General features: G+C 41.9%; 1 protein-coding gene across 10 annotated transcripts in view; it reads left to right on the top strand.

Annotated features, from left to right (window-relative positions):
• LOC147022964 (MARVEL domain-containing protein 3-like) overlaps positions 1 to 20,581 on the top strand; it is a 45,633-nt gene that overhangs the window by 1,750 nt on the left and 23,302 nt on the right. For 2 of the 10 annotated variants that reach the window (XM_085887930.1, XM_085887926.1), the window contains exon 2: positions 12,822 to 12,948. The exons of 2 other annotated variants lie outside the window; for them this stretch is intronic. The gene's annotated coding sequence lies outside the window, so the exon portion shown is untranslated. Of the gene's footprint in view, positions 1 to 12,821; positions 12,949 to 12,969; positions 13,149 to 13,300; positions 13,348 to 20,581 lie in introns of those variants that run through there. 6 more of the 10 variants (XM_085887928.1, XM_085887924.1, XM_085887929.1 and 3 more) reach the window with 6 other exon arrangements.

The raw sequence follows: 20,581 nt of genomic DNA, 5'->3' as shown, positions 1-20,581 counted from the left end.
TATATATATATATATATATATATATATATATATATATATATATATATATATATATATATATATATATATATATATATATAGCGCGATATCTCAAAAAGTTGTGGACGGATTCGGATGAAACTTGGCGGACAGGTTGGGTATGTGGCATGGACGAATTGATTTGGCTTTGGTGAAGATTCGAATCCGTTTCTGGATATGAGAATTATTTACTTTTAAAGTGATTCTCACCATTGAGAGGTAGAGCCAAAATCGATATATTGCATGATATTTCAAAAATGTATTGATTGGGCCCGATATGTTCTCGTGGATCAAGCATTACGTGGTGGTGTGCGCTCTACCAAGTGCCCTTCTCATTCTTGCTGTATTTATGGGAAACCTGTACATTGACATTTTTTTCTGAGCGATTGGTACATCCCCAGACATAACTATTAACCTGTCATTTTTCTCATGTGCTTTGTCAAGTTTTTTTTGTGTATGTTTTAAACTATTTGGTGATGTGTCTGAGTCTCTGCTCTGGGGTGTGTTCATGTCGTTCCCAAGTTTGTTGTAGAATGCTCGCCAAGTGGGAATTGAGCACTCAGGCAAGCACTTCATTCAAAATCCTTGAAAAGTAACGACTGGCTTGGCATGCGCAAGCTTGCTGCTTGTTGCTGCTTGGAAACTCAACACACCCCAAATGTTCACACAAAATGGTTTCCGTGCATCATGTGATCTTGAAAACACGAGGATGCCATTTTCGCAACTCTCTCTATGTTTGGCTCTGAGTGAAACTACACGTGGACTGTATAATTAGTCCATCCCCCCACGCAGCAGGAGATGGGGCTTTGCAATCACTTCTGTTTGTGTGTCTCTGTCTGTTTGTCTGTCTCTGTCCGGTCTGTCACTTTTTTTTAACCATTTGAGTTTTTGTGAAAGTTTCAACAAAGTCTTATAATAAGACTATGGAGAAGACAAATTTATTATTTGGTCAAATTCACATAAAATCGTAAATTTTTCTCCAATTGCCTGAAATTTTAAGAATTTGCATATTCCATCATTGAATTGGTTCCTCATCAATCAACAGCGAGAAGCAGATTTTTTTTTTTTTTTAGATCAAAAGGTCAAAAGTCAAGGTTGCATAAAATTGTCCATTTTCATCCAATTGACATGAAATTTTAAGAACTAGTGGAGGTACCCGTGGGAATCCCATTGACATCGATGTGTGTGACATCTGGACCAGACCTCTTCAGAGGTGATGCTTCACTCTCGAGAGGGAGGGAGGGAAAGAAGGGAGAAGAAGGAGAGGGAGTGAAGGAGGGGAGGGTTGAGAGGGAGTGAAAGAGGGGAGGGGGAAGGGAGGGGAGGACAGGGAGGGAGGGGAGGAGAGGGAGAGAAGAGGGAGAGAAGAGGGAGAGAAGAGGGAGGGAGGGGAGGTCTGTAACATGAGCTCGGGGATATATGGGAACACTAGCACAGTGTCAACCCATCTTGATTTGTGAAACATCAAGATAAGATCGGTCGCTCCAGCCAATACAAAAAGTCACTTTTGGAATAAATATGTTGTCACAGTTTTTGGAATGAGCAGCAGTTTACATATTAAGTATGTAAAATGGTGGAATCTTTGTGTGCCTCCGCACATGCACTCACTTTCACTTCTCTTTGTGTCCAACACTGTACATTCCTTTTTCCCTCACTTCCTCATACTCCTATCATCTTTCATCCTCCATTCACTTTTATTTCCTTTCTTCTCAAACTCTTTTTCTGTTCTCAATTTTTTTTTTAAATACTCCATCTCGTTTTTGCAGAGGCAAGATAGCTTAGAGAGGGATGCATACTCTCGCCTCTGAGCTGTCTCATCTGGGTACGAATCTGGACCCAGCTATGAACTGTCATCCTGGTGCTTGTCAGGCAGGGTGATGCATCCATGTGTGTGCCCTCCCTTGGATGGACGTGAAACTGGGCATACCATCTGCCAGCATTAGTTGGTGGAGATTAAGGATCCCACCATGTTTTTCATGAAAAGGAGGTGAATTATCACCGGTATCCTGAATAAATTACAACTTCCTGCCCTGACTGACTGACTGCTGGGAAGGCAATGGCAAACTACCCAGCATAACCCTTGCCAAGAAACTGCTTCGGCCGCACCAACGTTGTGTAACAGAGTATGGTACATCTCATCTCATCAATTGAATATGAACCCAAAGAAGGCACAGATAACATTTGTATTCAAAAAGCTAAATAAGCAAAATCGGAATGTAAATACCAGTGTAATCAACCAATGGAGTGCCACCAACATTAGTGGGTCGACATCACAAGATTTGCAATATGATTAGTTGATTGGACGTATCGCTGCATTAAAATGTCTCCATTAGCTATCTATCTAGCATGTTCGCTCTCTTGGAAAGTGTTCTGCGATGGTCCCTGATCTGAAACTCTCATGACAGGATGAGCATGGAGGAGGTAGGAAGAAGCAGACTTCCATTAGCTCCCACCCTGACCACAAAGACACCTCGCCAATATGACAGAAAGTAACTAATGATAGCTTTCAACCAGGGTGATTGTGGAGAAATTGGAGAGGAGGGTAGAAGGGTGTGTGTGTGTGTGTGTGTGTGTGTGTGTGTGTGTGTGTGTGTGTGTGTGTGTGTGTGTGTGTGTGTGTGTGTGTGTGTGTGTGTGTGTGTGTGTGTGTGTCTCATGAGATAAGTAAGTCACAGAGAAGGTAAGCCTGGTGTTGGCTTACCTGTTAAGGAGGCTGGCTAGAGATATTTGGGTCTTGAGTTTGAGCCCTCATTGTGCTGTTAAATAACACCAGGTGGGCTGACTCAGCATGTCATCCTTCTGAAGTCGGCAAAATGAGTACCGGATTCCTGGAACAGGGGCACTGCACTCTCAGCAATGATGCAACCAGCAGCCACAGGCTGCATACAAAATAAATGAAACAAGAGCGAGAATTTCTTTGCAAAACATGTCCTCCAACGCTCCCAATTAATGTTCGGGAGATAAAAAATTTGTTTGCGTTTAACGCACCCTGAGCCGATACTGAAACTAAAATGAAGAAGAAGAAATGCTCCAACCCGCCATGTTTGGGTCTATTCAGCAAAATAAAAGGAAAAGCAATTTTCATTTACTGACATCTTTTGAAGATTAGAAACTAGTGAAGACCATGAGGATAACAAACCGGAGATAAAAATTAATTTGCATTTAATGCATTCTCGAGCCAATAGCAGAACTAAAGTGAAGAAGAAGAAACTCTGAATTTTTTTTAAGCTTAAAAAGGGTATAACTGTGAAAAATTAATGAAACGCCCTGAAACTTGAACTTGTTCTGTAACTTATAATAAAGCCATGCACCAAGTTTCAGTTGAATATGTTAAAATATTTCAGTTGAATATGAATATGTTTGGAAAAAAAGTCTGGAAAACCACAAGTGGGATGAACGGATGGCCGGAAAGCAAACCTATTGGCCCCTCCGGTGATACCAGCAGGGACTAATAACAAAGAAAGTGATAGGAGGATCACTCTGCATCTGTGTCTGCTCATTGCACTGCACTCTTTTTTTTTTTTCCTGCAGAATTTTTTTATAAGGCTCACTTGACTGCGCCTGGATGGGTTTGAGGGTAGTGGAGTAACGGCTGAAACCTGAATCCTATCCAGGTTCCCCCTTTTGACTCCATCTTTGCTCTTCACTTCTTCAGGTTCTTTCTTGGTCTTCTGTTTCATTATTTATGTTTGTACCATCTCCTGATGCTGTGTGGACTGTGCTTCCCTGCTAACGGACTTCTGGTAGCTTGTACATGTTGCTGCATTTGAGCCTGCGGAGTAACTGCTGAAATCTATCTGTCCGGGTTCTTCCCAACATCTTTGTTCTTTGTTCCTTTTACACTTTTTCTAATTTTTATTTATTTATTTGTTTTTTTCACAATTCTCTTTATTCACTCTAATTCTTGCTTTTTCTTCTTTTTCATCTCTTTTACTCTCTATTTCTCTCTTTCATTATCTATCTCTCTAAGGAGAAGTGAATTATTATAGAAAGTTTTCTGTAAGGCTCACTTGGCTGCGCCTGGATGAGTTTGAGGGCAGTGGAGTCGCGACTGAAACCCGAATCCTATCCAGGTTCCTCCTGATCACTCCATCTTTGCTCTTTACTTCTTTGGGTTCTTTTTTGATCTTCTATTCTGTTTCATCATTGCATTGAACACTGAGGTATTGGTTGTTTTTTTTCTTTGTGAGCAGCCCCTGTCATGAGGCTATCTTGATGATGTACTTGTGCATGGAAGCGTTCACTCAGGAAATGCAACTCAAGAGTTTTGCAACAAGTTCCACACTGAACAAGAACCTGGTTGAAAAACTTTGGCACATGTGCATTGCAATGATTCTTCTGAAGTCATGCTGAGAGCCGGCCGTACACAAACCTGATGCATGTGTGGAACTAGCCTCAAAGAGCTAAAGCATACCACCATCTGGCGTGCTATGGGGTGTGCTCCTGACGCACCACAGGTGTTTCTCACCTCGCCGACGCTGAGATTCTTACAAAACAACACAAACTTCAACCAAGGACGTGAGGGAGGAATAATAACTTCAGCTAAAGATGGGAAGACCACATACCAAAAATAACTCCAACCAAGGACAAAAAGGCCCAAGGAAATGTTCCGCTTGGTCTATCCTACTATCTTCCTTGTTGCATGTGAAAGCATTTTATACTGTGCAGAGATTGTGTTCGAGTCCAAGTTTTAAGGGATTTAAGGCTGTACTGGGGCTGTCGGCCATAGTTTTAAGGCTGTACTGTTATAGAGAACAAGTGATCTCACCATAGGGTATGAGTAATGGTTGCATAACAAATGTGAATGACAGGATGACAGATGCATGAATCAGACTAATCAGATATGCAGCCTATTGGGGAATGTGTGTGTTTTATAATAAATAGGTTTATATTGTTTAATGTGTAACACCATTCTGGCAGCTAGAAAGAAGTAGCAAAATATATCAGCGGTTTCAGTGGAATGAGCTAATGCATATGGTTCAGTGATTCCTAAGCTGATCAAGGCTGCAGTGAAATTACTTTGCGTTCTGAGTGACGTGTGAAGTTTTCTACAGCAATATTTTGCTGAAATAATCATGCAGATGTCTACATCCAAAATCCACCATGTGCTGGTATAGGGAATTGCATTGGGATTCACAATTTCTTCAATTTTATTTATTTTGACAATGGAGATTGTTAGCAAGCCGCGACCTCATACATATCTGTCTCTGTTGCACGTGTGGATTAGCCTCAAGGAGCTGAAGCATATCACAGTCTGGTGTGCTATGGGGTATGCTCCCTGATGCACCACAGGTGTTTCTCACCTCGCCGACACTGAGATTCTTACAAACAACACCACCAGTCCCTCTTTGTCCTTTAATTGCAAAATGAAAGGTGCGAAAGTTACTAAATTGGAGCCACCACTTATGTAATTCACATCCACTTGTAAAATTCAAATTGCTTTGATAAAACACCAGTGAATCCATCACATGAGATCAAATGAAATTTATGGCTAAAAACCACATGGTATACAGTGCCTGTGCTACAGAGGTAGAAAAGTGGGTTTAACTGAAGAAGGGGTTCATCAATCAAAGAGCAAGAGAGCTAAGAGCTTCGACAAATGATATAAAATTTAAACAAAGTATCAGACTGGCAACGTGAACTGGGAATTCAGATCATGGCAGAGGAAGGTTTGACAACCATCCATTAAAGCAAGCCACCTAATAATTTACAATTTATGGGGTGTTCATGTAATGGGTTGTTATTGCGGCTTTTGTGGCGTTTATGATTTATGAGGTAGCAGCTTGCAGAGTGGAGCCAACTGAGACAAAGATGAATGGGCTGCTGAGAAACTAGCATCACATTCCTCCTTCACTCACAATCATAGCTGCAGCCTTTACACTGTTAGGGTTATCCTGCTTATGTGAGAAAGGCACAAACAGAACACCTGTCGGAACTCTTACATACCACCAATGACAAAATTTCTTAACATCAGCTTTGTTTTTCTTTGAACTGCAATTAAGAATCCTACCGGTCATGACTATAAAAATTCACTTTTACTAATAACGAGCAAATTGCCCATGCCCACACTGGATTCCTAATGGGGTAGGGATGGAGATGGCAAAAATGTAAATGGCGTCTTCTGTTATCAAGCCAGCAAGCTGGGAGCAACAATTCTCATTTATTGCCACATCAGATGCAATTTAATGCTCTCATAAACATCGGTATTGCAGCACTCTCTGAGGTTCGGAGACCGGATTGCGGCGAGATCATGGCGGGTGGTTACACCTACTTTTGGTCTGGTCGCTCTGATGGTTACCATGCCCAAGGAGTTGCTGTAGTTGTGTCCAATAAGCAGATTCCAATGGCAATTTAGGTAACACCGGTCAACTAGCGTATCATGAGACTAAGGATTCGTCACTCTTTAGGTGTCATTTCCCTGGTCTCTGTATATGCTCAGATGAGGCGAGTGATCTCCTCACCGTGAAGGATGCATTCCACGCCACGCTCGAGTCTGTGGTTGATCAGTGCCCCAGACGAGATACACTTCTAGACTTGGGGGATTTCAATGCATCGACTGGAACTAATAGGGATGGTTATGAGACATATGTTGGTCCCCACGGGTCTGGAGCTGTGAACCAGAATAGCACTAAGTTCCTTGACTTTGCAAGAAGTCATGGACTTAGGGTGGCTGGTTCATGGTTTCAGCACCCACAGGCTCATCGCTGGACTTGGTATTCCAACACTGGTGGTGTGGCAAAGGAGATTGATCATGTGCATGTTGATGGTCACAGGAGGATGATTCAGAACTGCATGGTCGACTGGAGTGCTCAGTTACTCAATACCGACCACAGGTTTATGGTAGCAACTCTGAAGTTGCAGCTTAAATCTGGGAGAATGGGACCATCCCAGTCTTGGCTGGATGTTGACAAGCTCAAGGATGAGAGGGTAGCTGAGGAGTTTGCGAACAGGCTGACTGGGGATTTCAGGGGACTGAGTGCTTTGGTGAATCCTGAAGAGTTGTGGAGTGCCTTAAAGACCACCATCCTTGATGTTGCTGGTGGATGTCTTGGAACTCACCGTATGGCAAAGAAGAATTTTGTCACTTAAGGGACACTGGATACCATTGACCAGAGTCACAGGGCCAGGCTTAATGGCAGAGCTGAGCTTTTCAGGGAGCTGAGGCGTAAAACTGTACTTGTGCTGAGGGTGGACAAGGAGGCCTATCTGCAAGGAATCTGTGAGGGGGTAGAGGCCGTAGAGCATCACCTGTGGGCAAGTGATTCTCATCCTGCTCACAAGGGAATTCGCACATTGTGTTCCTCCAAGCCCGTTCCTCGGTGTATTGCAGTTCGAGCAGAGGGTGGAGGGCTCTTGACAGAGGAGTCGGAAGTGAAGGCCCGCTGGGCCGGTTACTTTGAGCGGCTGTACCAGGGTGATACATCAGCTGTTGATTTGAATGTCAAACGTGTTACTATCCCTATTGCTGATCCTCCAATCAACTGTGATCCACTTTTGTTTGTGGAAACACAGGCTGTGGTGAACCAGATGAAATGGGGTAAAGCTCCTTGGATCTGTGGCATCCATGCTGAACTTCTCAAGGTTGGTGGAAATGCTGTACTCATGTTGTAGCATGCAGTTCTGTGCTCGGCCTGGAATACAGGCATAATCCCAACTGACCTAAAGAGTGGCCTTGTTGTCCCTCTCTGGAAAGGGAAGGGTGATCACCAGGACTACAACAACTACCAAGGGGTGATGCTGCTCTCAATGCCGGGCAAGGTCTTTGCTCGGATAATTAGTGATCGGATTCGCCACCATCTGCTTGAGCACCAGCAGCCAGAGCAGTCAGGCTTTACACCAAATAGGTCAATGATTGACCATATCCTTGCCCTTTGGGTCCTCACCGAATGCAGACGAGTTTTGGCAGGGCTGCTTGCAGCTTATGTTGATCTCTGGAAAGCGTTCGATTCTGTGAATCGAGATGCCTTCTGGAGGATTCTTGGTCTTCGTGGGGTGCCACCAAAACGGATCAATCTGATGTCTGAACTATACTCTGGTCCTGAGAGTGCTGTGAGATGTGGTGATACCATCTATGACTTATTTCTAGTTGTTGCTGGAGTTCATCGGGGTGTGTACTGGCCCCCACACTTTTCTGCACTTGTATGGACTGGATTCTGGGGAGGATGTCAGAGAGATCAAGCTGTGGTGCATCATTTGGGAATGTCAAGATCTCTGACCTTGATTTCGTAGATGATGCAGTTATCTTTGCAGAGACTCTGGAGATCCTTTTGGGGGCCACGAGGTGCTGAATGAGTAGTCGGAGCCGCTGGGATTACGGGTTTCCTGGGTTAAAACTAAGTTCCAGGCTTTCCATGACATCTCGGATCCTGCTATATTGTCTGTACCTGTTTGTGGTGAGGATGTTGAGGTCACCGAGAGATTCACTTCCCTTGGCAGTGATATTCATGTCTCTGCTGGTTGTGAGCCAGAGGTCAATGGACATCTGGATTGTGCCTGGGGAGTCATGGATTCACTGGATCATGGGGTGTGGCACTGCCGGTACCTGTGCAGGATGATGAAAACCTGAGTCTTCATGTCCTTGGTGCTTCCAGTCTTGCTCTACGGATGTGAGACTTGGACTCTGACCAGGTATCTGAGATGGTGACTTCATTTCTTTGGTACCAGGTCTCTTCGGAGAACCCTTAGCTATCGCTGGTCAGACTTTGTTTGCAACTAGTGGTTGCTGAGAAAGAGCGACTCAAATGAGATTTGTTACCTGCATAGTCCGTGAGTGTCAGTTGCGGCTGTATGGACATGCGGCTCATTTTCCTGACGCTGATCCTGCTCACCAGATTCTCTCAGCAAGGGAGCCTCGTGAGTGGAGGAGGCCAATGGGCCGACCACATGCCTCGTGGTTGCAGCAGGTTGATCAACATCTCAAGGAGATGGGGATGGGCCAGACATCTGCCTGGGGGATGGCCAGACGGAGGCCCCTGGAGTATGTCAGAAAGTGGACGCAGCGACGTGCTGCTCTGGCGCATGCTCCCATACCTGACCTGACCTGAATGGTGATGAGATGCTCCATCTTAAACGGTTTGTTCGATATATGTAGCTTTTTGATGCCTCGGGTTCATCATAAAAATTTGTATTTGGGTCAAAGCCAGTGACCAATTTCAAATTAATAGTACGATTATTCTTCATACACAATAGCTTATTAACTAGAATGATGTGTCGTTCAAATTTGACATTTTGTTTGAACTGCAGTCAGGTTTGTCGGTTAATTTTTTGAAGCAATTTGTCTTTATAGTGTTGGTAACGAATAGCTATATCACGTGTTTTGTGCTTTCATGCTTGTGCTGAAAACCAAGATGGCTGCAAATGAGAAAACAAAAGGGTTGGAAGAGTGAATAAAATTTCTGGTCAATGAAAACATCAAGCATGTTGAAATATGCAGACGATCAGCTGCAGAGTAGGACGATGATTGCTTGTGGGGGAAATCTGCACTGAAGACCACCTTCGAGGAAATATTTTATCAATGTTGGAGGCTATGAATAATTGCTGTACTGTATCCTGCACTGATACATATATGGCCTCAATAAATGCTCCAAGCTGGAGGTGGGCATGAGTGGGTGGCATGTGGTTGTGTGGTTTGATGCCCTCGAATCATCTTTTGAGAATGTGCACTTGTACAGAGATTTTTCTTTCTCTCTTCAAGATTGAGGCTCATGGAAGAGCAAGGTTGAATTGACAGTGGGGAAGCAGGGCAACAATATTAGGCACAACCATCAAAGGAGTGAACAAACAGGCAGGGCCGGATTTATGTGTTGCGGGGCCCTGGGCCCTCGAAGTAGTGGGGCCCTCTCAGGGCCGCAGCCATCTTTACTTCATATATGCTTATAAGAGTATTCATATATAAATGCACCAACCTAGGCTGGGCAAAAGAAAAAAAAAACCATGGTTTATGTGTAAAAACATGTATTTCAGAAACTACGAGTAACAAAAGTTTATATACAAGAAACACCACTATGGATGAAAACAACGGAACAGAGAAAATAATCGCAAAACCAAAACGTGATGGTGTCATCTCAAATCTCAATGTAGAAAGTTTTTTTTTTGTCGTTTTTGCAGATATGATTGCATTATTGAACACTTTGTGGTAATTGCTACAATATATTTGCGAGATGTTAAAAACCTACAGAATCTTTTATCTTCTTTTACGCCAGCGCAGTACATAGCAAACATAGATTCAGGGCGGGCGTGTAATTTTGCAAAAATGAAACCGAGACGGCCATAGCTTGCTGGGATTGGGAAAACCCTCACTTTTTTCGTGTGACCTATTTCTGTGGTAGACCTTAAGATTGCGCTCTTATGATCAATGGAAAGAAAAAAAAAGTAAGTTCAAAGATGTAAAATAAATGACAAACATAACCAAACAGATGCCAAATTAACAGGGATATTGAGTATTTGTTTCGTGATTCACTGACCATTTACACAAACGAACTAGATTTTTTCACAAACAAACAAAAGGGGGAAAAATAGCAGAATTTATTGTAATCTCTGCGTTTGCGCGGGGCCCCTGGGAGGCGCGGGGCCCCGGGCCGTGGCCCTGTGGGCCCTGCCCTAAATCCGGCCCTGCAAACAGCAAAGGAATAGAGAAAGGAGGGGAGAAATCACTAACATAAGCAAATGAGAGGGTTGGGTTAGGGAGAGTTAATGGGGGTAATAAATATCATGGGCCAGGATGAGGGATGAAATGAAGTGGCAGTGTAGTGCTTGCTTGAACCCCTGGAAGGAAGTGTGGGAAAGAACAGCCACAACAGAAGCGTTAAAAAAAATTAATAACAATAAATACAAGGCACAGGGAGGTGAAATTCGCTGCACATGATGTGCAATGTGTGCAGAGTAAAACGAGTTTTCATTTACGTCCGTAGGATAATAATTAAAGAAGATATAAGCACACCCAACGCTAGTCCGGGGATTCAGACTTTGGCATGCTCATGAGGCTGTACCATCCAAACGATACATCCCAGAAGATAAAGAAAATAGGGTAACATTTTTGTACATGTTGTGTTTTTAAATAACGCTTCTTACAACGACACCTCATATCTTCCAGTTTAACAAAATAACTGTCATTTTTGGTGGGCTTTTTTTTTGAGTAAAGGACATAAGTAACAAGCATGAATAACTAATGTAAGGATTTTGCTTGTAATTAAAAGAAAACTCAATGGTCTATCATTGATAGGATCTGTTTTCACACCAAGCTTGTAGATGGGAGTGATATTCGTTGACTTCCATGACAATGGAAGGTGTTCAACGGAGAACAGACTAAATAAGGCAGAAAAATAGGAAGTAAGAATTGTCCAAGCAGGATTTGGGTCATTGATGCCATTGGGGTCGATCGCTGAAGCAAGGTCAAGGTTGGACAGAATTTTCTTTACCTTCTTGGTTGAGAAGGATACAAAATCTTGCAGCGAGTGGGTTTGAGGGGGTAAGAAAGGGACAGACCTGGCTGAGTTATGTACATGAGATTTGGAGGAAATCACAGAGTTTTGACATTCTGCCTACATTGAGCAGAATCTGTAGGATTGCCATTTGAGGTGAGGGAGGAGATTGAGGGGAGGCATACATCAGAGAGACTTCACAAGGTGCCCCCATGACTTGTTGTCATGGGGGCACCCCATGGTTTGAGGAAGGACACTTGTTGGAAAGTTAAGCCTTGAGATTTGTAAGATTGTGTTTTCTGGAATCCTTCAGAAGGAATGGACACACACTTATTACAAGCCTTGCAGAATGACCTAAAGTTCTCAGTCGGGTTCGCTTTCAAATTCAGGAAGACAGGCGGCCCTGTGAGCCACAAGCAAAAAGCTTGGCAAGCAAAGCAGCGTGCCAGACTGTTTCGAATATCTGAGATATGTCAAACTAGGTGGTTCTGACCTCTTGAGATTTTCCTCCTCCAACCATTGCTGAGAGAGGAGCAGCATATCCAGAGTTGAGTGACTGGGAATCCAAACTGATATTCAGAGATCCGGCTGTTTTTAAAAAAACAGTAAGACTTGACATCGGCTTGAAACTTTAATGTGTGAAGTAATGAGATTTCCTGGGACAAATAATTAAGCTTCCCCAAAGCATAGGGGAAGACTTATTGCTGTTGTAGGGCTTGTTTCTACAATTATCACACCCAATTTTTGTTATGGTATCAAGGAGTTCTTCGACCCTTAAGAGTACTAAACCTCTGTCATTCTCCCATTTGTCAGAGTATATCTGCTGATATTTCATTTTGTAGTTTTCCTTTTTTAGATCCTCGTGGAGGATCTCGAAGTCTTACACACGTTGTTGTTCTTCATCTTCTTCTTGTGGACTTTTTTGTTTCACAGCCTACAGTTTTCATCGAAACTTCCTGAAACTTGGCAGAAATATGTAAAAATACCCTGCGCAGACAGTGACAATCTCCGATTTTGAAAATTCCTCACGTTTCAGATTTCATCACATCGGTTCCAAACTTCAGACTTAATTATGGCTTTATCCTTTCCATCATTATTAGTTCTTTTGTTTGGTTAATTCCGCATTTAACCTTTATTTGTTTTTATTAATTTCCGTTGGAAAGCTGTTCTGTAATTTTTGCTTGGGCGGTGTATTGTCGATAGGACCTATGGTGTTTCGTAATAATATCGTGTTGCCCAAACATTCCTTATATGCATTACATCGATGTGGAGAAAGATTTCAACTTAAGATTCAGAATCGACATAATTAAAGGAACATTATCGAGTGTGAGATTTTCTGTGTGGCGGAAAATGGAACAGAACGATAACAATCATTCTCTTCAGAATCACGTACATTGAAATGCGAAAGAAGAAGAAGAAGAAGCAGAAGAATCAGAAGAAGAAGGAGAAGGAGAAGGAGAAGGAGGAGAAAGTCGAAAAATTTAAATAAACGTCAGAGAACTTCGGGCAGGTAAGTGAGACCCTCAATAGTCTGCTTGCTTTTGGGTGGAGATTACAATTGGCATTTATTGGTCGAGTCGAATGTTGTTCGGGTGAACAAGAAATTGTGTTTTTAATTGTTTAAACTTGACATGTGATGACAAATTATCTTGTGAGGGGTTGAATCCACTGAGGGCGGTTTAAATGTAAACTCGAACAACGAACTACAAGGTGAGCGAAATAAAATACAACTATTTTGCATTGGACGTTTGGTCTTATGAATAGTCGTAAAATAGTATGAGGTAATTAAAAGTTGGTTTGGTTATTTTTTTTTCCGTTTTACCTTAATATATTTAATGAACATGAGAATACCTGGCCGCCAGGTACGCGGAAGTACGACGTGCCGATGATACCTGCGTCACAGTGTGAGGTGAGACCGCACGTAAGAATGAAGGGGGTTAAATCGGTTCCGCACTTTCACACATTCAAACAGCGTCGAGTGCGATATAGTTGTAGTGAAACTTGGTTTAATGGGGAGAGTAGTTGGAGGACAGGACTCGCACACACAGACACAGACACAGACACACACACACAGACAGACACACACCACTGCAACTTCTTCTGGAGTTGGCCGAGAGGGGGGGGGGGTTGATCAAAGTTTGTGTAAATCAATCTAACTTGGCTTTTCTGAGCCAACAACCTTTGATCTAAACTAAGTTGACTTTATGAGTTTGTTTGATCTAAGTTGGCCTTATGAGCAAACAACCCCCCCTTCTGGTAAAACTACCAAAATCACGAATCACTGCTCACCTTCACTCTTTCATTCCTCTTTTTTTCCCGCCTTTGGAATGAACTCCCTCACTCTATTCATTCCCATTCTTCTCTCCAGGCTTTCAAAACAGCTGTTCACCACCACCTCTTATCTTCCCCCATCCAAATCCTCCATCTTTTCTACCCCCGATAATCCACCTAAACCCACTTCCTTCAAATTTCCTGCTTTCCTTCCTGAAAGTCCCTGTAATGTCCATCTTGTATACCCCATGTTCCCCGTCCCATCCCTCTCCCTTCCACAGATCTCCTAATGTCTCTGTTCCCCACTGTTTTGTCCTTCCCTCTCCCACCCCTCTTGTCTCATGCCCCCCTTGGTGTGCGTTGTGTATTCGCTCTCACATGAGCCTCGACAAGGTATAAAAAAATATGGCGCAGGTTATATTCTCCTGACTTTCTGGTTCGAGGTTCGACTCGTCGAGCTGGATATTGCAGGACTTTATGTGTTCAGGGTGCCTGTAATAGTTCGCCGACTCTTTGTGGGATCTTTAACTTCCAGCAACTAATGCCAGCAGACAAGACAACCGGCTTTACTTTCATCCGAGGGACGCTGTGATGTGATGCACCCTACTGCCTGCGAAACACCTGTCCTACAGTTTATAAGTGGGCTGGAAATCGAACCCCGACGAGCTGCTCAGAGCAATGTCTCTTCAACAGCCTGTGGGATTGATTTTTTTTTGTTATCTTGCCAAAACGAAGTTTTTGCAAGATATGTTCGTCAGCTTGTGGTTTTTTTTTTCTTTGTTTGTTTGTCTGTAATCACATATAAAAAATTCTGCAGAGCACAGTTATCATTGGAAATTTTTGTAACTTCGCATATCAGAGACCTATAGATGTCCCTTTCAGCACATAAAATTTTGAAGGTCAAGATCAAAGGTCAAGGTCACTTTGTCGCAAATCAGGGGAGTCGACGAAACCCTTATTTTTTGAGTAATTTTAATCGAATCGTCTCCAAACTTTATGAGAATGTAGTATATGGTCTGGCGCTCAGCTGATTAATTTTTGGTGGCGATTGGCCTTGACCTTCATGGTTAGCACTCAGGTCAAACATATTTGACCCCAAGGTCAAATTTTCAAGTTTTAGGAACCATATTGTGTAGTACCTAAAATTGAACACCTCGATGAGTGCTTTCTAGATATGTCAAGCTTGAGACACTATGACGTCATTTGGTGACGTTATGAGACAAACATATTTTTCATGGTTACTCTGTAGAACGATTCTCATCGGAATCTCTCGTAGGCAGATATTCCTCAAGGAGTCGCTCCTGGTGGATAGCAGCTCTGTTCACCTCAGTGTGACCTTAAAGAAGTCACACATGGTCACCTTTTGGCAAGATACGGGTCACCCTGCGGGTGACATTGTTTTATGTTGTGTTTTTTTTTTTTTTTTTTTTTTTTAAAGAAGATATTTTGGAGGTTAGAAGAGGGTGGGGATGCTGTTCATGGGTGAACTGATGACATGGTTGGTGGGGACAAGCAGCAAAGGGTGGCTCCAGCAGTGAAAAGTTGAACAAATGAATGATCAAATCCTGCATTGGAGTCATCAGAAGGTACCTGAATATGCAAAGAGCAAAGATAGTCATCACAAGGATGACTTGTAGGTATAAGTTGTAGGTAGTGCAGAGTACGATATAGTAGCTGTGAGCCTTCGTTTAATAATAGGGAGAGTTGTTGGAGGACAGGTCTACAAGGTTACAAGATGTGTAAGTGTGTTCGTGCTGGTGTGACAACCTGGTTAAAAGTCAATATTGTATCAAGAGTAAGGAATGACAAAAGGAGGCAACAAATAAAGACTATTCTGTGTCGATAGAGATTATCGATTGTAAGAATAGTAAGATAGCCTACTTGTCGGGTGTGTTCATAGGGTTCTGAGGGAGAAGCAGGAGAGAGGAGTTCCTGAAGGGTTCATAAAGGCATATGGAAAGGTGAAGTGTTTATAGTGGATTTTAATTTGCCAGGGATAGATTGGATCCAGGAATGAGGAAATAGTAGAAGTGAGGAGGATGTTTCAAAATGCATTTTCGGATTGCTTTAAATGAACCTGTTTGTGGAAAAGCCCATGAGGGAGAAATGGTGTTGGGTCTTCGTTTGTTTGTTTGTTTTTAAGCAATGATCCCAATGTGGTGGAGGAGGTGGAGGTTGGAGAACATCTTGCAACAAAGGACCACCATGTAGCAAGCACAACTCTATTGTTGAGATGTGGAGTTCAGGATTGAAAGGTTATTGGTACTTGGAATTCAGGAAGTCAAACTTTGAAGATATGAGGAGAGTTCAGTGCGTTACAGTTTGAAAAGCGAACGTGCTGGGTGGTCTGCACCAGATAAATGGAAACCTTCAAGGAGCAAGTGTGTAGGATGCAGAGTTGGTATATTCCAATAAGGTGTAAATGTAGACGCAGAAAAAGACAAGGGTAGATGAGCAGGGATATAAGCAGTGTTATTAAGGACATGCATAATCATTTATTAAGTATAAAATAACAGGACTAGAATCTGACTCGCATCAGTGGAGTAATAAACATAGCCTCGTTAAGAAAATAACTCCAAAAGCCAAAAGAGAATATGAAAAGGATGTGGCCAAAAATATTAGCCATTAGAGAGTTCATAGAACACATTACCACATGCAACGTTAAGGTATATATTTCAATTTAAATAAAATAGTGATTTTAAAGATCGTAAAAAAAATTCTGGACGTTTAGCGCTATTGAAGCAGTCTTATACGCCACCCTATTTAACATGCCCAAGTACCGATAAACAGAAGGGTTTTGAAAGTGCAAAGAAGGTGATTTGTGTTTGACACTGTTTAAAGAGCAGGTTGTGGGTCACCAAACATGTTCTGAAAATTTATCAATATGATTATATGTGCATTAAATAGTTTGATGCAAACTATTGTGGTTGCCTAACTATTGGGAAAATTAATGAAATTTAACTCCGAAGTTGTTATTTCTCGAGGCTGTTGAAAAAAACAGCCACGTGCCATATATGGATGTTGACGTCACGTTCTCCAAAACATAGCGGACGCTCACTTGCTCATTGAAGAAGTGTCCAGTTCAGCGGGCCGTTCTTTCGCTTTTTTGAGCTTGCAACTGTCTATATTATCCTTTTTTATTTTGAATTATTGTAGAACAAAGTTATTGGGATATTTGTACATCATGCCTCGTACATGTGTCGTAATGTTTTGCGAAAATGGCTGGAAAATGGGTAATCGCTCCCACCGATTCCTGAAGGAATCAAATATTCTCCGGCAGTGGATAAGATTTGTACAAACAAAATGGGTGAATTTCCCCCCAAAGAAAACGGGTAAAGAGGACCCTTTGGATAGACTTGTCATTTGTGGTGACTATTTCACAGCTGAGGATTACAAAGGCATAAACACATCTGATCACCACTCTGTGAATATGAGTTATTGGTTGACAAGTTCTCCAGATGCTGCTCTGTCACAATCAATTGTTGAGTTGAAGTGAGAAAAACCTTGAAATGTATTCTTAAAGAGTACATGGAAAAGCACATAAATAAACTTTCTGTAAAACACAAGCATGAAAAAAATTCTCAAAACATCAACTTATTGTTGATTAAATTACTTTTTTTAACAGCATCAGCAAATTGGGCTATTTCATTTCAATTGTAAAAAATTGATCAATTTTCCACTTTTTTTTTTTTCTAAATTTGGTGGAATATTTCCCAATGAGGCTAAACATGTTTTGGTATTTCTATGCCACAACAGTATCTTGAAAGTTGGGGTTTGTTCTAACTGTTCACTTTCGCTGGGGTCAAGCTCAGCTGTCAGAAAGACTTCAACGCCAAGGCTCCGGTGTATAATATATTTGGGTCCATTATTGATTCATTCTATTTCTGACTCTTAAGTGACTAGAGGGTTAAAATTATTATATCAAGTCACAGACAAATCAAACTTTACATTATTTTATGCATCGAACAAGAAAATGAAAATCTCCAAACCAATCTGTCTGGTGGAGTCTGTCAGTGTGAACTGCCGGGCAGTCAGTCCTGCCACTTGTACACGAACTAGGCCATTTTCTGGCACTTGCAAGTGGCTCAAATTTATATGGCCCAGGGCCAGAAACTCCATAGTATAAATTCCCATCATCCTCCGACTCGTCCTCGGCAATATCGGAATGAAAACGCCCAATTTAATCGCCGCTGAAATCACTCTCTGATTCACATCTCGCCATTGTCCACACGCTGTTTCCAAATGTTCACGAAGTTTTCGGAGAACGTGACGTCATAGCATCTTCGGCAAATTCCGGTTTGTTTTTCGATCACTGACAAAAGTTTTGACTTAAAAGTTAATTTTATCATATCCTGAGTTTCAAATGTAAGAAAATAATTGCCCAACGATAATTATTAATGTGATTACAACCTTCGAATCACTCGGTCATCAGCGACCCAAAACCTGCTCTTTAAGGAGGAGATTGGGACCATACTCTATGCAGAGCGTTGGTGCTGCTTAAGCAGTCTCCTTGGCTATTGGGCACAATCCTGGACGGGTCACCACTCTGACACAGTATACCAGCATGTTGGCACTCATTTTGCCGACCTCGGAAGGATGACAGGCCGACTTAATCCCACCTGGTATTAATTCAACAGCTGAGTGGGATTTGAACTCGGGACCCTTGGATCCAAATCCCACCACCCTCACCATGAAGCCAATATCAGGCATACTGTTTTAGGATATAATAAAATAGAGATTGTAAAAGTCGTATAAATTTACGCTAGAATTTACCACCATTGGCCATTACACCACCTTATCCAACACGTTAGTTATTTGTGTGTCTGTTGTTTGTTTCCTTTATAATGTCTTTAAAAACTGTAAGTTTCCTGTTTGGAATGATTTTCAATTTTGTTTGACTGCCAGGCATGCAGACAGAGTAAAAAAAGTTTGCACTCCTCTCTGGGCAAGTGCTATTGGGACAAATTCATAACCAAAGTGCTGTTCAATGACAGGTTTGTTTTCCGATTCATGGTCAAGTGTATATAAATAAATGAATTGAGGTGGTATGTAGGAAGCGGTGATAATTTGGGTTTAAATAATTTGAAGACGTGTGTTGGTTGTGGATGTTGTAAAGTGTACTGTATATAAATACGATAGAAGTACAGTTGCATGTAAATTATACACACAGCCCCCACCCTTGTGAGTGGGAGAAGGGCCCCTCTCTGCATGTGGTAGCTTCTGTTGTTTACATTTGCACCAATTGGCCAATGAGCTATCCACATTTTAGTGGAGTTCAGTGCTGTTCTGTGTTCATTTCCCCAGCATCCATTTTCTGCTGCTTACTTGCCCAAAACCATGAAACTGAGCGGCTCAAAATTGCATGCATACTAAGGGAACTCCTAGGGAGTGCATGAATGAAAACCAAGTGTTTGGGTTAATAAAAACACCCCTTTTTAAGAGAAGTAACGGCCTTATTAAATTAAAACAAAAACAGGCTTTATTCTTGGTCAGCCCGCTCTCCCCTGCAGATGGTCTTAATTGTCATATGTGTTGGCCTGCTCAAAAAGGCCTGACCTGTTGAAAAAGGAACAGACCACATAGGCCTGTGGTGTACTTTTGAAGACTGAACAACTCGTCTTCTATCATTAAATTAAGGTACTGTTTTGAGGAAACAGGTACATTTTGTTTAAACCCATGCAGAGGAAATGAGGTAATGCATGTTTTGTTCGCAGCAATCGTGGCAGAGGAAAGAAAATAGTGAAATCTTTCATAATAATAATAATAATAATAATAATAATAATAATAATAATAAACTTTTTTTTCAAGTGACTTTTTCAGGCTTGTAAACAAACTGGTAGACATGAAATTCACATATTATGTGAAATAAATAATCAGAGGTGATGAAAATTGGCTTGGTTGTGAAATGCCTGCATATGTAATTAATTAGTTGGGATGCTGCTGGAGAAATTCCCAAGAGATGTATTTTTTTTACTTCTTTTTGAGCACACCTGGAACATGGTTCCGGGGAGCTTATGGGATGGCACGTTGTCCGTCCATGCGTCCACGAATACTTGCAACTTCTCTGAAACTACACATGTGATTTTGATGAAATTTACCACAATGTTCATAACCAATGATGTACTAAAGTTTTTTCATGGTATTACAAGAAATTGGGGTCTGAGGGGGTCTACGGACGTAGTTTACTGGGGGGGTTGCCCTCCAAAATATGTATTTGCTTTCTTCTCTGAAACTACACACACAATTTCAATGAAACTTGACCACAACCTTCCTCACCATGGATGTACCAAAGCTTGTTCACACCATTAAGAAAATTGGGGTCTAAGGGGGACTGCGGGGGGGGGGAGGCAGAGGGGGGAGGGTGTCCCACCCCCCCCAAAAAAGAGGTATTTGCTTTCTTCTCTGAAACTATACACACATTTCTGATGAAACTTCACCACCACCTTGATCACCTGTGATGCACTAAAGTTTGTTCACGACATACTTTTTTTTTGCGTCGAAGCGGTTCTACGGGGGGTGGGGGGGGGTTGACACTTTGACTCCTCCCACGACTTTGATATTTGACACTTTTGTAAACTTGAATATGCTCTTTCCAATGGTGAACAATTTAAAGTGGTATACCTTGTCATATATTTGCAATCCTCACCTGAATTTCGGGGAAAAATGAAAATTTTCAATTTTTGAGGGATCATGACTGTATTATATATGACTGATTAAGAAAAATAAACATGTATTTGAATACAACTACCATACAGTTATTACATAAAAAAATTTCAAGCTTCTGGGATCAGTCAATAAAAATATATGGGATCTCAAAGTTGGATCTTCATACAAAACCAACATTTTTTTTTTCTGGATTTTAACTGATCAGG

The sequence above is a fragment of the Eptatretus burgeri genome, chromosome 7 (assembly GCF_056783735.1).
Source record: "Eptatretus burgeri isolate ZD-2024b chromosome 7, Ebu_testis_v1, whole genome shotgun sequence".
Lineage (NCBI taxonomy): Eukaryota > Metazoa > Chordata > Myxini > Myxiniformes > Myxinidae > Eptatretus > Eptatretus burgeri.
Note: the sequence above shows the minus strand (reverse complement) of the source record. Positions and strands in the feature narration are given on the sequence as shown.